This window comes from Sciurus vulgaris (genome assembly GCF_902686455.1).
Source record: "Sciurus vulgaris genome assembly, chromosome: 3".
NCBI lineage: Eukaryota > Metazoa > Chordata > Mammalia > Rodentia > Sciuridae > Sciurus > Sciurus vulgaris.
Genome location: NC_136463.1, coordinates 103,712,634 through 103,731,758, shown reverse-complemented (window position 1 = coordinate 103,731,758; position 19,125 = coordinate 103,712,634). Strand labels below are relative to the sequence as shown.

Below are 19,125 nucleotides of genomic sequence, written 5' to 3'. Positions count from 1 at the left end.
TACTAAGAAACTGTTTTTGACAGTTGCAAAAACCCAGGGAAGGGGTGACATTAGACTGAGAACATCTTAATAAAGGAAGTATGTTTGGGACATTCTGCAAGCCAGGGCTAGCAAGATGGGGACAGAGAAGGTAGTCATGGTGGATGAAGATGTGAAGAGAAACAGGGACACCCCACGTTAATTGTTACAAATCCACTTCTGGGGTGCCCCCACACACATACAAATGGGGTTGTTCATCAATCAGGAGGCAGTGCATCCAAATCCCTGGTGGAGGCTGGGAGTGCTTCAGGGGGACGCAGGGGCAGACTCCAGAAATGGAAGCAACAAAGCTCAAAGCAGACCAGTTAGCCTAGCCTCAGGCAAGGTACTTGTTCCAGTTCCTTGGAGAAGAAGTCAGTTCTACTGAACTGGCCTGGATTCCAAGCTGCCAAACCAGGCATCCAACAGGGCCTGTGAGGTCTGACAGGGTGACCTCTCCACGGATCAGGTGACATTGGAGCCCAGGGATTTCAAACCTGAAACCTTAGAAAGCATGGTACAGACACTTAATAGAATACTATGCAGTCTTTAAAAATCACATTATTCTTTAAGAATGTGTGAAAACACATGGGGAAATTTCATGATATATTTGTAGATAGAAAAAAAGTTAGTATTCTGAGCAACAGACACAGAGTCCACTTATCTTATTGAATGCACACATCCATGCTGGAGGTGTGGTATGCTAGAAGGACACACGGACACTGAGTTGTCTTTGTGTAGGAGTGTTGTGGGTAACTTTTATTTTCTTCCTGTTTTTCCACAGGTTGCAATTGTTTTAAACCATATGCCTTGCTTTTGTAAACAGAGAAATCAAATAGCTTATTTAACTGGTAGCACTAGGTCCATTTAAGCTGGTTGCCCTACTTAACCTGGTAGTTCTGTGTGAAGGATCAGGAAGCAGCAGGCAAGTGAGAAGGGGGCTCAGAGGCTGTTACTTACTTATCAGCACACTTTCTCCTTCCTCCTTCCTGCCAGAGCCTCAATTTTGCTCCAGCATTGTGCTCTGGATCTTCCATTTGCCCCTGCAGACCCTCTCCACTTCTCTCTTCATCATTCTGTGGCCCTGGAGAGAGGCTGACCTTTATGGACTGCATCAAAAGCTCTGGTTGGGTTTGGCTAATAGGGAACAGCAGCAGGAGATCAAAGGGAGACAGGAGCATAAGGCTGGGATATTGATCCCTCTGCCTCCCCCTACAGTGGGCCTGCTGAGCCTCCCTTCTGAAGGCCATGCCCCATCGGATGGCTTCTGCACAAAGCTCTCTGTGTCTTTGGTTCCCTCCCCTACCTCTTCCAGCCTTGGAGTGGCACAGGGGGCTTAATGGTGCCACCCTGACCCCCACAAGACATCCTAACCTGGGAACCTGGGCATGTGACTTTATAAAAAGGGTCTCCATAGTAGTAATTAAGTAATTTAAAATGAGAAGATTATGCTGGAATATCTGGGTGGGCCCTAAAACCAATGGCAAATGTCCTTATAAGAGAGGCGGAGGAAGATTTCACCTACTGAAGAGGAGACAATGAAACTATGAAGATAGAGATCCCAGTGATGCAACCATAGGTCAAGGAAAGCAAACAGCCCAACAGAAGCTAGAAAAGGCAAAGAACAGATTCTCTTCTAGGGCCTCTAGGGGGAGTGCCAGATTTCCAGTTACCATAACTGAAAGAATACATCCAAATTTTTTTAAGCCACCTAATTTATGTTGATTTGTTACAGCAGCCACAGGAAACTAATACAGGTAGAGAGTACACCTCATTGTTACCAGCCCTGAGGGGGTGCCAGGTGATTTTTTGTGTTTCTCCTCCACCTTGCCCTTACTTTTGCAGATCGTCTTACTGTTAAACTCTCCTTGCATTGCCCAGTGTCATGAGCTGCCTATTTCCTGCCAGGAGGCTGTTGGATGTGGGCATCTGCCTCACCCATGTGCAGCATCTGTCCAGGGTAAGCTGACCCAACTCCATGTCCAGAGGTCGATTCCAATTTGTCCAAATAATCCTAGCAGTACTATTCCCCTTGCAAGTGATTGGTTCAAGAATAGACACATCCTAACTGACCAAATTGGAGGAAAATTTGGGAATTGATAGGACAATTCCATGTGACACAGACACAGACAAAGATGGTCCTTTCTCTCCTTCCTTAACACCAGCATATTTGGACACAATGTCCACAACTGAAGTAGCTGTCTCAGCAGCAACCTGAGCCAATTTTTGAACCAATGACTCTATCAGTACTGATGGTGGTCCTGTTCTGGACCTCCTGTCCCATGAGATAATGCATTTCTGTATCACATACTTCATTTTGAATTGGGGTTCTGTCATCAGTGACTGGAAGCCTACTAGATGGCAGGGATTGGTTAAATGTTGCTGTAAGCAGAGATGGTCAAAGTTTTAAATATCTAAGCACCTTAAAAAAGACTTCAAAACTTGAAAAATCCTGTTTAAAAATTTTTCATGATATGCATGTGCTCATACTTGGTTGGAAAATAGTAGCAAAACAAAATGCATAGAAATTTACAGTCAACCACAAAGTTAAATGGGGAAAGGGTCTGGAATAATAACAATAAGGTAAAAAAAATAATTCTGTGAAATACAACTGGGATATTCAAATTAGCTAAGCACTATTAAAACTGTTACATGGTAGGCCTTTGACACGGGGATATCAGATGGGGCATTTCACTTGAGAAACTCACAGATTATGGGAGCAAGACAAAACAAAACAAAACAAAAAGATTTTCCCCCAGTTACATTTTAATCCAAGTCATGGAAAAATAAATGTAAAACTCTGTCCATCAATACTTGTATTGTTCACCTCTGTACTGTGTTGACTATACATTTGGTGAGAAATGCTCAATTACAAGGTCAAAATGAGTTGGGAGGAAGGAAAAAAAATAGAAATTTGTTTCAGAAATATCACATAAATAGGGTGTAGGGGACAAAATTGATCTTCACTTCAAAATATGAAAAACTGTGTTCTACCTGTAAAGTGTTACATGGAACTGTAGTAGGTGTGTCCCAAAGCAGAACTGGTTAGAGACTTGGGTGAAAAATTATAGCTCCCTGGTCCTTCCCACTGCCCCTTAATTTCAGAACAGGAAGTGGACATCCCTCAGTAAGTTCAGACAGTTTTCTCAGTTAAAAACCACTCCCACCAGCCTGAATCTCCAATAAAGAAATATTTATTTAGGCCAAGTAGTTCCAATCCATAAATCCTCTACAAAACACACTTTTGGGAAGCACATCAAATTAATTCCCGATAATTGGTAATTCCATTATTCTTTCAACAGAGCTTTGAGAGAAGGAAGTACAGGAGAATGAAGAAGAGAGGAAACAAGAAAGCATTGTTTGGGAAGGCTTGCAAGGGTAAGATATTCAAGTTGGGGAATCCCTGGCAGGCAGAAGGCTAAGTGAGGGGCCTGGAGACAAACCTCCGACTTTTAGCTCTCCTTGGTCCTATTTTCCATTTCATTTTAGCCTTCCTCTTTTAAGAAATTCTTTAATAAGAGGCCAACCTCATTCAGTGAGTTTTCCCAAGGCTTGTCCATGGAACACAAGTTCTATACAATAGTAGTAGAAAATTCTTTCAGTAAGCTTGGGAAAGCCCTTAAAGAGTCGCAAGTAGGTTGACATGTTAATGCCTCTAAGAGGTCTTGTCAAAACACAAATCCTAATTTCTGTTTGTGTAAGTCAGTATCTCCTAAATTTTTTTGATCAAAGAACTCTTTGGTGCATATGAATTATCACCTCTTAACAACATAGTCTGAGAAGTGCCTATCTGATGCTCATGGTTTTTAATGAGTGTTAAGGAATGTTTTGATAATACAGTCCCAATATTTCTTTCTTTGGCGATCTTCCTAGCTAATTGCCAACCTAGGCATGTGAGCAGCAAAGATAATGCCTTTGCCTATCTGCCCCTGTAATAAAATAGCAGATAATTTATAAAAAATAGAAGTTTATTTGGTTCATGGTTTTGGAGGCTCAGAGCCCAAGAGCATGGCACTGTCATCTGCCCAGCATCTGGTGAGGGCTTTCTTGCTGCATCACAACATGGCATTGCGTGAAGAGACAGAGCAAGTATGTTAGCTCAGGTCTCTCTCTCTTCTTATAAATCCATTGATATCATCATGTGGGCCTCAGCCAATCCAAATTACCTCCTAGAGGCCTCACTTCCAAATACCATTGACATTTGAATTTGGGGATTATTTTTCAACATATGAACTTTGGGAGACTTATTCAAACCCTAGCAGAGAATGAAGCAAAACCCACCCTGGACCCTATTTCTTGTTGGCATTCCTAGCAAATGATTTTGATGAGAACAGGTTTATACTATTCTGTACTGTATAAATGGCAGTTTTGCTGCAGAATATTATAATATAAATTCTCTTTATTAATCTGGAAACTTTATATTGGCTTCTGCTGAGTTGTTCTCAGCAAAACTTGAACATTTTTTAAAGTAGTAGCCTCCTTAGTGTGATCCTTTTCATTGTTTTGTAATATTTGGAAAGTCCTAACCCTTTTTTCTCTCTAAGGAGGGCTGGTTTAGGAAAACTACCATTGCTCCTGACTAGAAAACATTTCAGATACAATTATCACAGGTGTTCAGGATGATGTATGGAAGCTACCAAAAGACCAAATATTTGAGATCTTAAGAGAAGACTCAAGGGCTCACTATAAAACTTTGCTACTCAAAGTGAGCTCTGTAGACCAAATGCACCACACCATACAGAAGCTGTTAGAAATGCAAAGTCTGAGATCCTATCCCAGACCCAGGAAGCAGAATCTGCATTTGAACAGATTCTTCAATGGATTTATATGCACAGCAAAGTCTAAGAAATATCAGGATTTATCCCTTTATGCTTCATCTGTTAATTCATTTATTAACAACTAATTATCGATCACCTCAATATCTACCAGGTTCTCTTCTAAGTATTGGGGACATGGTAGTAAAATAGTAGACAATTTCTGAATTCTTGTGCAATTTACATTCAAGTGTAGCAAACAAACCAATATCTTTAAAACAAAAAATTTTAGAAAGTGTTAAGTTGCTTGAGGAAATAAGAGGTCAATGGGTTAGAAAATAAGAGTTGGGGGTGAGCTACCATGCTCAGTCAGGATCTGTCTGAATAGAAACTTGCGTGGTGAGACAGAAGGAGTCACATGGTGGTCTGGGGCAGGAAGAGTTCAGGAAGATGGAACAATAAAAAAAAGAACCCAAAGAAGGTATGAGCTTAGGAACAGGAGAAATCAGGCCAGCGTGACTGTCGTTTAGCAAATTAGGAAGCTCTGAAGACAGAGAGAGGGAAGGGCCAGAATATGTGCACCAAAGATTCTCCAATTTAGTGTGCATCAGAATCACCTGAAGAGTGTATTTTATTTTATTTTTTTTTATATTGGGGTTTGAACCCAGGGATACTTTACCACTGAGCTACGTTGCCAGCCCTATTTATTTTTACTTTGAGACAAGGTCCTGCTAAATTGCTGAAGCTTGCCTTGAACTTGTGATCTTCCTGCCTCAGCTTCCTGAGTCACTTGGAGGAGGTCCTTTTAAAATAGATCACTGAGTCCTTCTCCTAGAGTTCTGATTCAGTAGCTCTGAATTGGGGCCCCAAAACTTGCATTTTTAATAAGTTCCAGGTGGTGATGGTGCTGCTGATCCAGGGACTGCCCTTGGAGAACCACTGACATAGAACCTAGTGAGTGGGTCCTTGTGAGGATTTGAGTATGATGGAAAGCTATCAGAGGACTCTAAGGGGAGAGTGACAAGTCCTGGTTAATGCTCCTCTGTCACCCCAGAAGAGCAGACCTTTCTAGTCATCCATCATCACCTGCACTTGTATCCTCCTTCCGTTTCGTTCATCAACTGATTGGCTCCCATTTCCCACGTTTCCTCTCCATTTTCTCCCAAACATTTCAATCGTGCATTGTGGAATCCTCATTCCATGATCCACAATTCTTGCATATTCTTACTTAACTTCAGGGTCTTCCTCCCCTTCTTTGTCTTAATGGGAGCCTGATTAGTCCCAAGGACATAGCATTCTGGCAGCTATTTTTGGCAGAGCCTGTGCAATTTCTTCCAATCCATGAAATCAAGACCTGGAGGAAGCAGTGATAGCTGCTTGTTCTCTATTGTTGCTCTCAGAACTTAACCCCTCTTACCTCTTACAAAAGCCTCTGCTATTGGAGGGTCCTGCTGCCTCCAACCCTTGCTCACATGTCCTCATGTGTCAAAGACCACACCTCCTGGCTCCCCAACTTCCTTCCTGCACAGCTCCTTTTGTCAATTTCACTGAAGTTAGCCGTACATAATCACCATCTAGCACCTGGACTTCTCAGCTTTCTTGACCTTCTCATTCATAATGACCTTTTGTTCTTCAGCTCCATCTGATGGTCACATACTGACCCTCATTGCCACCAGAAACTCCATGCTGCTACAAGCTCAAATGCTCGCTCACTCTCTTCCACACCTTCCTGTCCTTGACATATGCTGATGTCCACTGCCACGATTTATCCCCTTTCCATCGTCTCATCAAATGTTATAACCCATAAGCACCTCCTATGTTCATTCTTTTTGTCCATCTTAGGATTGGGGTTCTTCACCTTAAACACTTCAAGCACTCTTATTCTCGGAATTCCCTTACCTTTCCCTATAGTCTCCTACAAAACACTAAAAAAAACCCATCTCTCCATTTCTCCATGTCTATACTCAAGCAACTTGATATTACTATGGAAAGTCAAGCACACTGCTTCTACATTAAGTTCATGGTCACACACTGCAAAACTCAAAGCTGCTATGAAATATTGCTGTTTTTCTGTCAAAACCCATGATCATATTCAGTTTAGATGACTCTGTCATGCCTTTTTATCCTTCAAACTCTCATGACACTTCCCTGCTTTTTACTCCCAGCTGATGAACTCTCCTCATATTTCATCATATCAGATGTGAATTCTCTAATTTTCCCACCTTAAAATCTATAAGCACGTCTACACTTGCCAGACTCTTAACCTGGTGCTCTGAGTGACCAGCCCCCTATTCATTTGCTTATTCCCCATCTGTATCTCCCTCTCTATTGGATCATTCCCACTGGAGCACACGCATGCTTCAGTATTTCCCATCTGTTTCTTCTATAATGTATATCTGTACTTCTAAATAATACAGCTATTTTTATCTTCTTCAATATTAGATGCTTTCTATTGCCTATGTGTACCCTCCCCATGCACATTTCCTCTCCTTCCATCCTGTCAATGTGGTTATATCCCCAGTTTTGGCTAAATCAATGTTCTGTGCTAGCATTACTACAGTTGTAAGTACTCACAGCTGCACCATAGAGGCTGTTATTCTTTTATGAGTCAATTTTGGTTATCTTGGGGTTACTCATTACCTCATATTTCTCATTACCTAGTTTTCTATTACTAAGTTTTTCAAAACTTTCCAATCAAATTGTAACACCCCTCTCATGAGTCATAGGTAACCAATCAAGATGACAACTTCTTCATTCTAAAATCTGGCACTTTCACTGTTATGGTTAAAAAATGACTGCCGACCCAGTGCTGATGTGTGGTCTCTCTGGCTTCGTAGTTATACGGTAGTCAAACTTCTCACTGGCAGCTCAGGACTCCAAGAGTTAGTGTTCCAGCAAACATCATGGAAGCCTTATGACTTTACTTGGGAATCACATGATAGTAGTTCTGCCATATTGTAATGGGCAAGCAGTCAAAATTCCACCCAGATTCAAGAGTAAGAGACACCAACTTCCCTTGTCTATGGGAGAAATGTCATGTTTTAATACAGCCACATAGATGCCCACACTTACACTTGCATTTGAGTAGAATATCTTTGGAGAGAATCTCAAAAAAATGGTGGAAGGAGAAACTGGGTCACTGGAGATAAGGACGGAAAGAGGCTTACTTTACCTTATCAACCATATTGGGTTTTTTGAACTTTGCATCATGCGCTTGAACTACATTTTTTAAAAGATTGAATGATTACATTTTTTTTAACCATATCACACCTTTTCCTGGAACTTTGCCTGCCCCTCAAAGTCCATGTCGTTGCCCAGGATGCTCCAGACCAGCACTGTCAACTAGAACTTTCTGTGGTGATGGAAATATTCTGTATTTGCACTATTCAATGTAATAGCCGCCTCCTCTATGTGGTTATTTAGCACTTAAAATGTGGCCAGTATGACTGCTAGCCACCTGTGACTAGCAGTCTAGGAGAGGGGAGGAGCCTATGTAAATGAAACAGTGGGAACATGAGATGCTTTGGGCCATGGACTACAAGCACTTTTACTCAAGTACTTCCTAAAACAATTTTTAACAACTGTATACCCCACTGCACAAATTAAAGTTGACATCTAAATGCTTCATCCTTAGTATAAAAGTTTGTTTTTTTTAGGAGTTATGAAAGATTAAACATTTCATAAGATGAAATAAGATGAGGACTAGCTATAATTGGAATAAATATTTCATGAGCTGGTTTGATAAAATAAGTTTTAATTACTGAATAATGTAGACTGACTCTGAAATAAATCATGTAAAAAAAGTCTATCATCACTAACCTATACTACTTTAGTTGTTCTAAATTTAGAGCATCTCAATGTGGGCCACGCTTCACCCTTGACAGAAATACACATGAGCTACGGAAAGATGGGAAGCCCTAAGGGGGAAAGATGCCTTGATGAATCATTAAAGGAGCCCCCGGAAACCTACATATCCATCTCCTTTCTTTTGGTTTGAGGAGGTTTTTACACCCAGAGCAAGGCTCTGTGGTGAGATTACAATGGGTGAGGGGGGCATGAGAACTTTTCTGAGATGATTTAAAAAATCAGTACTTTAGAAGTTAAGACTCTGGAAGTATGATTCCCTCTAAATCGTTCATGGACATTTACCCACTTGAAAAGTCTATACACCCTCCAGTGTACTTGAACCCCAGTCAGAAGATAGCACCATGCGAAGATGGAAGCTGAGCTGGGCACCCAGTTGCTGCAGCTTCAGCTGAAACCTGACAAAGAGGGGAAAAAGAAGGAGTTGGTCAGCTGAGGCATAGTGACCCTGTCACCATCAAAGCCACAGGCCTCCCGCCTGCCCTCTGGAGCTGACTTGTCTAGTCTGGAATTTTTCAGCCTATTCTGAGTGGAAAGGGGCAAACACAGAGCAGCCTTCTTATAGAATTGTTCTTGGGAACAAGTAGCCAAGAGAGACCCAGTTCCATTTTACCAGTGGATTCTGCGTGGGAACCCCCTCCTCCTCCGCCCAGGGACTTAGGTTCAATATAAAATAGAGGAGAATCACTGTTCCATAGGACACAGGGAATGAGGCTGACAGGGGCAGACTCAGCGGGCAGTAGTGTAAGAAATAAGGGCTAATTAGAGTGTCCTCTTTTTGCATGGGGCTGTTGGGTTTGACCTGGGGGTCACTCATAAGATGAAACCTGAATGTGATCAAAATTTCTCTTAAAAATCTTTGAAACTGGGCATTGAAAATGGCTCATTGAGGTAGTACTTAAGTGCCACATTAGATATAAGCCATCTGCCAAAATGCTCAACCTAGTGTCTACTTTTCTCTCCCCACCCCCAAGTAAAGAAAAATCACTTTCTTTGACCAAGTCGTAGATGTGCAGATGACTTGCATCTAAGAGACATATTGTAAATATATTTCATACTGTTTTGTGGGTTGCTCACATAGAGAGGCTGGAGGGGTCTAAGCCCTGAAGATGGAGCAGAGTTCCATCGGATAGAATTCCTTCAAATTGAGCCAAAAGATCACGGATGTCCCGATGAGCAGAAGCCCTGAGGGCATTTCCATTGCTGTTTAATATCCTTCCACTGCTCTTCTTGCAATTTGTAGTTGAGTTATGTGAGTGGACATCTCTGTGTGTCCCATCTCTGCTGTGTTCACTCACTCCTTCACTATTTTTTTGTCATCTCAGAAAGGTAGCAGGTAAGGATTGACTGCTGCTCCAGGCCAGCTGTGGTGCTAAGCAGTCTATGTGCACCTTTCAGACAGGACTTAGCACGAAGCCCCTCTATTCACCCGACTCCCTGTTTAAAAAACTCCAACTCTGTCTACTTTCAGAGAGTCATAAAAGATGTAAATGACAAAGAAAGTACACACATGAGGCCCACTTCCTCCCACACAGGGCCCTAGGCTTCAGGAAGTGGAAAAAGAGGCAGCAGTTGGACACCTAATAAATAACTGACTGCTACGTGGATCTTGTCTTGGAGAAAAGGAAGGACAAACCCAGTGATTCACAGCAGCTAAACAAGTTGCATTGAAAAGGAAGATGAATGAGTTAAAACTAGAAAAGTGAAGGTACTTCATTTGATGAGATCTTGATAATAATCAGTAGGAGAAACAAGCCAGCAATATATTCTCTCTAAGGTTCTGCCTTGGGGAGACACCAAAAACGTCAATTAATAACTTCTTTTTTTGGAGGGGTTCCAATTAATAATTTCTACAGTGTGTTTTCAATTTTCCTATAATTGTCATTATAAAGAAAAGCAATAGTCCACCAAGAACATGGGTGACTTAATAGTCTTTGAGACCTATATCGACTTATTCCGTCATGTTATCTTTGGTGGCTAAATGCTCACCTCTTCTCAGAAATTGATTCCGTATCAGCACCATCGCAGCTAATTTGCACAGTGCTGATTCTCTTCCCCCATCACATTCCCTTCATGAGTCCCCTTAGGAGGGTTGAGTGTGTTCAGCCAAGCGTTTGGTGGGGTCCCTCTTGGTCCACCTAAAGAGCCCTCCACCCTGCTGATGCCAGGGAGGAAACAAGGAAAAAACAGCCAGAGAGCAAGGAGAGGCCCCTCTACCAGCCCGAAGATGACAGCAGCTCCTCAGGGAGTCATATTTCTGGTCCAACGCTGACAACAACCACCTTCCAGTATTTTTAACGATAACTTAACTGATGCTATATTACCTCTGTCACTATATTTTATTTAAAGTGCCCATAACCAAACTATTAGGATGTTATTTATCCAAGTACAAAAAAGACTGGTGTTTCTCTCTTCAGCTCAGAACCCAATCCTTCTGTGTCTCTTGTGGCATCAGTACTCGTATGTCCCCAGGTGAGAGGGTCCAAGTACCACCTGCCTTGGCATTTTCTGTCCTGGAATTATCAGTTGGTCAGTGTGCTCTCAGCTCATGCATGGTCAGGGACTGTCTTCTACATGTATTTTGATGTCCAAGTCTTTGTTCACAATTTTGCTCACACTTGTCCTGATAAAATGTGCTCTCACATCTTCTCTTCCTTTAAGGGCTAGTTTTAGGTCCCTTGACATCTTCCACCATCCTCTCCCCTCGCCATCTGTCATCTTCTTTCTCTCCCAAGATGCCCAATTCCATGGTGCATATTTCTGCCTTAGAGCTGTTCGTGTGTTCCTGTGGATAAGTCTTAGCAATAACTTGCAATAGTAGGGGCTCCCTAAAAGGTAGAGCTTCACTGGGTGTGCAGCACACAGGCCCAGAGCTGAAAGAACACTTCGTCCTCCAAACATGTCACTTATGAATCCCTCTAGAGCTCTGCTCAGCCTCACTGTTCCAGTCTGGAACAATTAGATGCCCTGGTTATGATGGCCAATGTTGCCCTTGAAGACCCCATGCTGGAGTGCCAGACTGCAAGCCCCTGGGTGGGCTCATCAGTGCAGGTGAGATCACAGTGCAAATCAAGCTTGTGGGACCCTCAGACAGAAGAGAACTTGAGTTTGCATGTTGACAAGAACCAAGGTGGGTCCTGCCTTCACTGTGTCTCTCATTTGAATTCCTCAGACCAATGAAAAATTAACTTTTGCTTGTCTAGCATTTAATCACTATATTCATCATTGTTTCCAAGCCAATCACCCCCTCCCCTGCCCCTGCTAGAGCAAAGGAATTCTCACTCCTCCATGTTAGGGTGGAAAGGTCTTCACTCAGTAGTTTATTCAACAACAGTTTATTGATGGTCTACTATGTGCCAGTGAGCAGAACTGGCCCCTGTTCTCATGGAACTCATGTTCTAAAAGGGGAACGTGGGCAATACTCAACTCACATTGGCAATAATAGTTTATTCAGCATGTGAGGAGACCATTGAAGGCTATGGGAAAAGGCACTTGGGGCCAGGGAGAGATGATGGAGCAGTAAGGGTGAGCAAAGCACTTGAACTTCGTGAGTCACCTAGTTAAACCCCTAGAGAGCTCTCACACTTACCGAAACATCACCCTTCTCAGCATGAAGGAGATGTTCAGGCAGGGCATGGGAGCCTGGTAAAGCTCATGGCAGTGGTTGGAGAGGCCCTTGGAAGGAAAGTCCTGGGACATTCTTAATGGCTTTTGTACTGGTTTCCCAGGGTTGCCATAACAACCACTACAAAGTGGATGGTTTAGAACAGTAGGAACTGTCTTACAGTTATAGAGGCTAGAAGTCCAAATTCAAGATGTGGCAGGACCATGTTCCCTCTGAAATTCATAGGGAAGAAGCGTTCCTCGCCTCTTGTTAGCTTTTGGTGGTTCCTGCCCTAACCGCACTCCTTCGCCAGCAACTGCATAACTCTGACCTCTGGCTTCATTGTCATGGGGCATTCGCCATGGGAATCTCTTTGCTTCACATGATTGCCTTCTCATAAGGACACCAGTTGTATTGTATGAGGGGCCCACTCTACTCCAGTATGACTTTGTTTTACGAAATGACATCTGCAGTGACCTTCTTTCCAAGTAACATCATATTCTGAGGCACTGGCGATTAGGACTCCAACATAGCTTTTTTTAAAGGGATGCAATCCAATCATAACATCATTGGATCTGGGAGAGATGGAGTGAGGGCCAGAGATGGGAGGGCCCTCAGAGTTGGAGTTGGCAGTCTAGCAGGAGGGAGAGACAGGGAAGGACACAAAAATCTCTTAAAAGTGGAAACATTTTCAGAAAGCAGAGGAACAATAAGGAACATGGCATGGGTCAGGAAAAAGTCTTACTGAGCAACGAGTGGTGGGGGAAGTAGGGCAAAAACAAGGAAAGAGGGAGCTGAAGGAGGGAGGGTGTCACCTGAGTCCAGGGAGACATGGGCAAGGAGAGGAATGTGAGGGGAGGGCAAGAAGACTCAATGTGGAACATTTGGTCATTGCAGGTTACTATCTTTGAGTTCATTAAGCAACTTCCTGCATGAGACTAGGAAGGACAGTGGATGCTCTTCCCAGCAAGCTGATCGCCTTGCTTCATTTTTATTTAAAGAGTGGAAGAGCGCGAGGGAGAAGCCCAGGGCCATGGCATTTTGAGCTGGATCCCCTGAGCCATGTATCCAAGACTAGGCTTATAAACACCCCAGGAGTTCCGCCGCAAAGCCCCGTGGCCGAGCTGCCAGCCTTGGGCCTTTGGCGGTCCATTTTGCAGAGCGTCGGGCTGATGTTGGGGAGAATTGTTAAATGGATAAGACGGGGCTCGAGGGAAGACCTGCGAAGAGTTTAAGGGCAGGCTCTTCGAGATGGAATGGGCACAGTTACCGGAGGGAAGGATCTGACGCACTTAAGCACAGTTTTCTGCTTTTCGCAAATCGGAAGCCCTTTGAGCATCCTCCCGTCATCTCCATCTTGCTCTGCGCTTTTTGAAGGGCAGTGGAGTTCCTTTTTGTATCTCCCTGTTGATTCCAGAACCCTCTGCACTTCAGCCCCCTACAGAGAGAGACCATGCCGAGACCCCGGAAGAGACCAACTGGGGCTGCTGGCCCAGGAAAGAAGGGGCCATCAGAAAAACGTACCAAATTTGAGAACCCAGGTGAGGCATCAGCTAACGTGGAAAACTCCAGACTTCAGAAGACTCCAGCCTTTAAAAAATGTGGGAGGAATCTAAGTAACTACTGGCTGATGAAGTCAGAACCAGAGGGCCTTTTAGAGAAAGGTGTAGATGTGAAGTTCAGCACTGAGGATCTCAAAGCACCCAAGCAGACAGCATGCTGGGATGGTGTTCAAAACTTCTAGGCACGAAATTTCCTTTGAGCCATGCAGCTGGAAGAAGAAGCCTTCCTCTACATAGCAACTGCAAAGAACCAGGCATTGTGGGACTTATGAAGATTGTAAAGGAGCTTATCCAGACCACACACAGTTTGAGAAAAATAATCCTCATTACGACCCATCTAGCCAAGAGGACAACCCCAAATGGTCCATGGTGGATGTACAGTTTGTTCAGATGATGAAGCGTTTCATCTCCCTGGCTGGGCTTGAAACCTATCACCAATCTCACAAAGCTACTGGTGGCCCCTTAAAAGATATGGCTCTCTTCGCTCACCAGAGGCTCTCAATACAGCCCCTGACCCAAGAAGAGTTTGATTTTATTTTGAGCCTGGAGGAAAATGAACCAAGTTAACAGTATTGCTGCAGTGGACAGCCATTACTCTAAAGGTGGCAAGGTTTTATAAAACAAAGGATGGTGTGCGAAGGCTTGTGTGTCATGTTCACCTGATATTTTTTACACAGATGGTTTTTTCCTACTTCTTTCAATAAAACATTTAATGTCAAAAACAAAAACAAAAAGAACACTCCAGGGGGCTGCAGAACTTCCTGGAGGTGCAGAGTGGCCTTCTATGGGAGATAAACCCAGGGCCTGGCTGGCACTGCCCACCCAGCCCCCACCATGAGCAGAGGCCCAGCTCCCAGCCTGCTCAGACCCAGAATAGAACAGTAGCAGCCATCTGTAATCCCCCAGCCTGATCCTGCTGATCTCTGCTCTGAGGGCATTCAGCCATAATTCCTGCACAGAATGAATCAAGGTGGGAGAGAAGAATTTCCCATGAAGCACAGATCTTCTGCTTAGGATTCTGGTGGACATTGTGGTTGAACATTCAGGAAGAAATTACTATGTAACTTTGGAAAGCCCAAGAGCAGAGCTCATCCTAAAGTCTCTCTCACACCCACTGCATGCAGACACCCCCTAACTTTTGTCCTCTCACCTCTCTCCATTCTGTTCACAACAGAGTGACCCTTTAAACAATGCACATCTAATCATGACTTTCCTTTTCCTAAAACTTGTCAATTGCTTCTCACCAACTAATGTTCTTCTTTCCTTTCTCTACCTCTCCTCAGTCCCCTCCTGAGATATGGCACATTTTAAGGTCCTTAAACACATCCCATCCTTCTGCTTTCCACACAAGTTAATTCCTCAGTTTGGTGTTTTGATCTTCACCCTTGTTACAGTTTAGATCTGGAATGTCCAAAGGCTCTGTATTGAAGGATTCATCCTCAATGTCACAATATTCAGAGGCAGGTATCTTGGTTGGGGCTCTGACATCATCAGTGAATTAATCCATTGAAGAATTCATATTTGATGGCATTTTATTTGGTGGAAAATTTGGAGGTGGGATCTAGTTGGAGAAAGTAGTCACTGAGAGCATGCTTTGGAAGGGTATGTCTTGTCCCTGACCCCTTCCTCCCCCTCCCTCTCTCTCTCTCTCTCTCTCTCTCTCTCTCTCTCTCTTTCTCTCTCTCTCATTTCCAGCTGCCATGAGTTGAGCAGGTTTCTTCCATCACACCCTTCCACCATGTTGCTCCTCTTACCTTGGACCCAAAGCATTGGAGCCAGCTGATCATAGGTTGAAATCTCTGAAACTGGAGCCAAATTAAACCTTTAAATTGTTCTTGTCAAGTTTTTTTGTTCCAGACACAAAAAGCTGACTAACCCAACCTTCCTCTTGATTTCTGTGTTGCTGGTGCCCTTTCTCATCCAAAATGTCACTTGCTGGGGGAGAAGTTTTTTGACTCTCTTTCCTACTTCTAGCCAGGTTACATTCTCTTTAGGTGTATCTACACTCCGTGATATTTTGCCTGTCTTCTTCAAATGTTCAACAGAATTGGAGACGTTTATTGTTGTTTCGCTTTTCTTCTCCACTTGATTTTAGGATCGAGAGGTAGAGATTCTGTTCACATTACTCCACTCTCCTTCCTAAGCACTCATCGCAGTGTCTGGCACATAATCAAATTATAAGTAATATTAATTAATATGTAAATATTGGTGGCTCCCTGTATGGTGTAACCAAAGCTGAGCCCTCCCACAACTGTGGCCCCAGTCACCCCCCAAGACCTTATTTGGCCACTTAAGCATCTACCAAGCTCCTGCTGGAGGGGACAGAACATGAAAAGAACAAATGCAGATAAAAGCAAAGTCCAATTTGGAACGTGGAAGCAATGCTGTTGCCTTCCACAGAGAAAATAGCTTATTAGAATTCAGAACATTCCCCTCACAAGCCGACTGGTTTCTTACTCTTTGCTCTAAAATGTTTATATGACTCAAAGATATAGACTTGAAACAGAAAGCAAAGGCTGAGAGGAAGAAAGGCTGGAGTCATTTCCTGTCCACTAGCAGTCCACTCCAGGGGAGAGGGTGTCCTTGGCCTCCTCCTTCTTCCTCTGTGATAAGTGGAAGTCTTCAAAGTCCCCAAGTCAGCACCCCCTGCCCCTCCAGGCTTCAGGGAGAGATCTGGTGGGAGAAGCCACTGGCTCTGAAGTCCAGGGATTGGGAACCACATGAAGACCGCCCCCCACCCTGGCAGGACAGGGGAACATTCCCTCTCCAGGAAGGACACAGACATTTAGAATGGCTCAAGTTTCTGAAGGGCACGGTGGCCTGTGGGGGTAGGAAGTCACACCTTCTCCCTCTGCAAAGGCTGCCAGGCCTCCCTTTTCAGGTTACCTGAGCCTCATCTACCCTGGAAGTAGGAGAGCAGCCCTAGTCTTCAAAGTTGGCCACAATCACCTGAAGCTCATTTCTGTGTGTCTCTGGAAGAACCACAGGATCACTTTATCCTGGATGTAGAAGTAGAATGGTTGAGACCAGTCTATCAGGGAGGGGATCACTAACTGGGGTGACTGACCAGAGCCAGAGCAGCCTGGGACCAACAGGGCACAGTGACAGGTTCCTGGACCCAGCCCAAGGAAATATGGCCACATGGCTTCCTCCAGGTGGGCCTGGCCTCAGGGGCACTGGGCCTGCCATCCTGGAGATGGGGTAGGCCAGAAGGTGGGAAGCATGGGGCTCTCAGGAGGTCCAGGGGTGGCAGGATCATCAGGGCAGGCTTGAATTCAGGCCATGTGATGTAGAGTGCTCCACTTCTCTGGGGCTGTCCCATGCTGACTGGGGTTGTAGACCTGGAAAGGACACACGGGGACTCCTCAGCTCACAGAGGGCTCGAGATCCAGAGGCGACTTGGACAGTGACGATACAAAGGCTGACCTCAGGAACTGCCCTTGTTCCTTCTCCTCCCTCAGCTGCCTTCAAGTAGCTCCTCTCACTGTCAGTCCCCAGTGAGGAAGCTCCTGGTGGCCCCCTGCGGCCCACATCAGAACTTCTCAAACTTTTCTGCTGAAGTATCCCTAACAAGAGCGAATGCCTTCCCCGAAGCAGCAGATATGAAATTTCTTTCAAGTCTCTTGTTATGTCTTAAAAATTCATGTGAATTTTGCATCTGACTCCATAATCTATTCATGCTTGTTTTAATATAAATATATTCTTTGCCTCAAATATTCAAATAAAATGTACAGTTGCAAGAAAAAGGGGGCTGGGTGGTGTGGAAATGGAGGTAGTCTGGCCCCTCATATCTGAAGCCTTGGTTAATTCTCCACAACCTTTGAAGAAGAGACTTTTTTTTTTTTTTTAAAGAGGAAACTTTTTTTTTTTTTTTTTAATAAAAGAACTAAGACATTACAGGATTTACAAAGCAGAATGTGAACACCCCCTACAATTTGACTCCCTGAAATAAACCTGGTGAGGAGTAGCTATGTTATCTTCCATTGACTTCCAGAGTTGCTGACATCTCTGACTGCCGGAGTCTGTGAGGTGTATCTCCATTGTATGGTCACTTGCAGACACTGTTCTGTTCCAGGCAACCGTAGCCTCCTGCCCAGATTCCATTCTGTTAATTACAAACAAGCTTTGACCTAAACTTAGCTTTGTCAGAAACCAAGAGGGTGACAAGAGACTACAACTTCTTTAGGCCCTGGCCTGATCTTTATTTAAGAAACTGGGGTTCTGCCTCAATATCTCAGGGGTTCTTTCCTAGCAGTGCTGTGTGCACACAGGAAGCTGCATAAAGAGAGGAGGTCATGGGGACTTCAATCCAGAGCCTGTGGGAGGAAGGATGGAGTTGGACATTGTGACATCCATTCCCCAGCTGTGGATGAGGAGGTTGGATTAAAAAGAAAACGCATTCAGGTCAGTAAGCTTCTTTCCACAGAGACTTTGGAGACCCAAGTTAGAGGATGAAACAAAATACAGGGTTGGGATAAAGGTCCGCCCTATGTTTACATAGTAAATAGGGCCCCAAGGGGAAGTCAGTACACCCAGAGATGCTGGCCAAAATGGTCCCAAGAGATTTTGAGGGCACTGACCAGCAGTGAGAGGTCCAGGCAGAAGATCCTGGGAGAGGAGAGTGTTCTTTTATACAGAAGAGACCCCAGCAACACCTGGGGGTGGGGACCTCAAAGGCGATGCCAAGGCAGAGGCAATGAGCCCGTATAATTAATGCTCATATTTATGTGCCCTAATAAATATCTACATCCCAGGAAGGCTTAGGGAAATTCAGTTTAGAGGAAAATTCCATCAACCAAGCATTTAATCATGTGACCTTTTTTGTTCATGTATGGTTCCAAAAACAAAAACAGGAAACAAGCAAACTGGAACTTACACAATATATCAAACCAATTTGGCCCTTCCAAGTGGTATCTCAGGAGGTTGGTTACACATGAGTTCCAAGATGCTTGCAATCTTTTCAGAAATCATCTTTGGGAACTGACTTCAGAGCTATTCTATGAGGCATACTCGAGAGTCAGCTGGTTTGATCAACCAACTTATCCTTCAGCTTTGCCTTTGAATAATTTTTGTTTGATTCCAAGGATAAAATCCTCTGTCAAATAAGTGTGCTCTTTCACCAAGCCTACTTTTTTGTACACTATAAATTTCTGAACTCATGGAGCATGTCTGGTTCATCTTTGGTCACCCAAGCCCTGTCCAGGTGCGTCAGAAATGCTTGTTCAATATTTATTTATGTGGTTCTTCACTCTATTTCATAATGCTGTCTTATACACATTGCAGAAACCAGCATCGAAATGTTTACCTTCTCTTCTCGAGTGGC

General features: G+C 43.9%; 1 pseudogene across 1 annotated transcript; it reads left to right on the top strand.

Annotated features, from left to right (window-relative positions):
* Positions 1 to 13,545: 13,545 nt before the first annotated feature.
* On the top strand, positions 13,546 to 14,442 carry LOC306655956 (thymocyte nuclear protein 1-like; annotated as a pseudogene). Its single transcript has one exon. The product of its transcript is annotated as a thymocyte nuclear protein 1-like (transcript).
* The last annotated feature ends 4,683 nt before the right edge of the window (positions 14,443 to 19,125 follow it).